This window comes from Rhinopithecus bieti, unplaced genomic scaffold (assembly GCF_001698545.2).
Source record: "Rhinopithecus bieti isolate Rb0 unplaced genomic scaffold, ASM169854v2 scaffold_29393, whole genome shotgun sequence".
Lineage (NCBI taxonomy): Eukaryota > Metazoa > Chordata > Mammalia > Primates > Cercopithecidae > Rhinopithecus > Rhinopithecus bieti.
Genome location: NW_016813642.1, coordinates 311,361 through 315,398, shown reverse-complemented (window position 1 = coordinate 315,398; position 4,038 = coordinate 311,361). Strand labels below are relative to the sequence as shown.

The window sequence follows — 4,038 nt, the reverse complement described above, 5'->3', positions numbered from 1 at the left end:
AAAAAAAAAAAAAAAAAAAAAAAAAAGATATACTGGATTAAGAAAATGTGGCACATCCTTTTACCTCATTGCACTTCTGAGAGCAAGATGGGTCACCAGCAGCTGTACTGGAGCCACCCACGAAAATTCGGCCAGGGCTCTCACTCTTGTCGCGTGTGTTCAAACCGGCACGGTCTGATCCGGAAATATGGCCTCAATATGTGCCGCCAGTGTTTCCATCAGTACGCAAAGGATATTGGTTTCATTAAGTTGAACTAAATGATCTTCCTTTAAAGGATTATCCAAGGCATCTACTCAATGAAAAACCATGAGAGTTCTTTGTACATAAAATAAACATTTGGAAAAAAAAAAAGAAAATGTGGCACATATACACCATGGAATACTATGCAGCCATAAAAAAGGATGAATTCATGTCCTTTGTAGGGACATGGATGAAGCTGGAAACCATCATTCTGAGCAAACTATCTCAAGGATGGAAAACCAAACACCTCATGTTCTCACTCAAAGGTGGGAATTGAACCATGAGAACACTTGGACACAGGGTGGAGAACATCACACACTGGGGCCTATCGTGGGGTAGGGGAAGTGGGGAGGGATAGCATTAGGAGATATGCCTAATGTAAATGATGAGTTAATGGGTGCAGCACACCAACATGGCACATGTATACATACATAAACCTGCATGTTGTGCACATGTACCCTAGAACTTAAAGTATAATAATAATTTAAAAAAAGAAAAAAGAAAAAAAAGAAAAATGCTTTAGCTAAATGGCATCTTCAGCTGTGGGAATTGGGGATGTTATGTGAAGATAAAAAACAAAACACTCCCAGAGGGTGTTGAGGAAGGGATGTTTTTGATCCAAGGACTGCCATGAAGCCCTACTTGGAGGTGTGCCTCAGGACTCAATGCCCCTAAGTTATTTCTTCATCTTACAGAGACTTTTCTTTCTCTTCTCGTGGACTGACAAGGCCTTTGAGACAACATATTAACTACTTACACATTACTAAGTTCTATTTGAAACAACTAATGTTTATCAAGTACCTACTTTGTACAAGGCATGTGATAAATTGTTGGATGTGTATAAATAAGCTCTTGGGAAGTTTATGGTTCAATGGGGCTGTACTTTTACGTAATTATTTCCTTAGAGGAAACTGAATTCTGCACGTGTCCTAGTTAACTCTGTTATTGCCTAATATACTTACACAAAGCTACCTGTGAACTTGGGAAAGTCGACATCTTTGAGAGCTTTTGTTTTCAAACCTCTAGAGCCTTGCAGCTTGAGTACTAGGTTTAAAGAACATCACTTCTACGTGATATTCTTTGCATCTCCCCCTTACCCAGGCTAGTCTTCATGAACCTAATCTACATTGCTACTCCTGCTTTTTTGTTAGATTTATTCATTCTTTTTTATTTTTTATTTTTGAGATGGAGTTTCGCTCTTGTTACTCAGACTGGAGTGCAATGGCGCTATCTCTGGCTCACCACAACCTCTGCCTCCTGGGTTCAAGCAATTCTCCTCCTCAGCCTCCCGAGTAGCTGGGATTACAGGCATGTGCCACCATACCCGGCTAATTTTGTATTTTTAGTAGAGGCGGAGTTTCTCCATGTTGGTCAGGGTGGTCCTGAACTCCCAACCTTAGGTGATCCGCCTGCCTCCGCCTCCCAAAGTGCTGGGATTACAGGCGTGAGCCACAGCACCCAGCAGAAGTATTCATTCTTAACAAAGTAAACTCTTATATTGTACTGTATCCGTCCTGTGTCAATATCTGCTCAACTCCTTTGAAATCTCAAATTTGAATTTATTAAAGTGGGTCAAAAATTGATGCCCCAATGTAGTCTACAGATGTTTTTTTCTGTGTTTGACCATTACAGCATTAACTTATGAAGAATAAGAATGAGAATTAAGGGGAGGCTGGGAGAGGAGCAGAAGGTGGAGGAGAAAAGAATGAGAAGAAAAGGAAGTTGGAATAGATTTAGGCGTTGTCAAGTTTATCACATACCACAGGCCCCACTATTGTCGTAAGTGTGGACTCTTTACCTGTTACTGGCTACCTTAAGGCATTTGAGTTACCCATTCTCTGTACTTACTGTATACACTCTGTAATAGAAGGGGATAAACCATAAACTAATTTGTTCCCTCATTTCTTTGGTACTTTTTTTTTTTTTTTTTTATGAAATGGAGTCTCCCTCTATCGCCCAGGCTTGAGTACAGTGGCGCCATCTCAGCTCACTCCAACTTTGTCTCCTGGGTTCAAGCAATTCTCCTGCCTCAGCCTCCAGAGTAGCTGGGATTACAGGCATGTGCCACCACATCGGGCTAATTTTTGTATTTTTAGTAGAGACAGGGTTTCACCATGTTGGCTAGGCTGGTCTCCAACTCCTGACCTCAGGTGATCTGCCCACCTCGGCCTCCAAAAGTGCTGGGATTACAGGCGTGAGCCACTGTGCCCGGACGTTCTCTGGTACTTTTTAAATTCGGACCCTGTCTCATTCTGGTGTCACTATATATGTCATGTCCACGAGAAAAGACATATATAGTGTCATATCTTTCCAGCAACATCCTCAGACTAACATCTGGAATAACATTTGACCACATATCTGGGTGCCATGGCCCAGCCAAGTTGACACATAAAATTAACCACTACAGGAATAGTTATCAAAAGCAATCATGTTCTATTTCAAAAAACTATGGAAAGTTGCCTTCATGCATAAAAATTATCTTTATATTCCCCAGGACTGATCTGATTACAATGGTTTGATCGTGTTGATCAATGTGACTTTTTAACCTAGATCCTATTCTCTGTGGCCGTATAACCAGGAATTATCACGCTTTATGAGTCTGTGTAGAGTAGGCTGTGAGGTGGAGATGGAAGAAGAGGGTAATGTAGTCTTTTTTGGAGACATTAATAGATATTTATTGCATTATAAAGGATTTTATTCCAGTACCTTTAGAAGTCTTCACTCTGAAATTACTAAAAACACTTAAAAATTGTCTAAACTTACATTTTATGTGATAAAACTACAAAATAATCCTTTAACAGAAGCACTCACTTTCATTTTGCATAAATATTTCTGTATTGAATAATGTTTAACAATTTTAAATTTCTTTCATGTGTAGAAGTTCATGAGACATTTGTGGGCTGAGCAGTCCCTTGGTTGTTCTGTATTCACCTTATTTGCGATTTTGCCACTTAGAAATTATTTATTCTTTAAACTTGAAAGAAATGAGAGAAATGGGCCGGGCACAGTGGCTCATGCCTGTAATCTCCACACTTTGGGAAGCCGAGGGGGGCGGATCACCTGAGGTTAGGAGTTTGAGATCAGCCTGGTCAACATGGTGAAACCCATCTCTACTACATATACAAAATTAGCTGGGTGTGGTGGCACATGCCTGTAATCCCAGCTACTCCGGTGATTGAGGCAGGAGAATCACTTGAACCCGGGAGGCGGAGGTTGCAGTGAACCGAGATCGTGCCACTGCACTCCAGCCTGGGCAACAAGAGCGAAACTCCATCTCAAGGGGAAAAAAAAAAAGTTCACTTTTTTGTGGTAGTGGTTTTATACTACCACACGGTTCCTGTGTTCCAACAATTTTCCTTTGTAGCGTTTTTGTGGTAGTGGTTTTATACTACCACAGGGTTCCTGAGTTCCAACAATTTTCCTTTGTAGCGTTATTGATACAGTTTTGCTCAAACAAATTAATGTTTCTGCTTTGACTAATTCATTTGTGGAAACATCAAGTTCACACCCTTTGGAAGGACAGAATACAGGACAGTGGAAGTAAGGGAGATGGCTTTAAGAAAATAGTATAGCACATAAATACCTATGCACTGGTATATTAAGTCTTTATTTATTTATTTATTTATTTTATTTTTATTTTTATTTTTTTGAGATGGAGTCTCGCTCTGTCGCCCAGGTTGGAGGGATGGTCTCGATCTCCTGACCTCGTGATCCACCAGCCTCCCAAAGTGCTGGGATTACAGGTGTGAGCCACCGCACCCGGCACCTAATATTTTCATTTCTATGTTTACACAGGA

At 40.6% G+C, this 4,038-nt stretch overlaps 1 pseudogene; it reads left to right on the top strand.

Moving 5' to 3' along the window:
• The first annotated feature begins 87 nt into the window (after positions 1–87).
• LOC108513159 (40S ribosomal protein S29 pseudogene) lies at positions 88–258 on the top strand (annotated as a pseudogene).
• Positions 259–4,038: the final 3,780 nt, after the last annotated feature.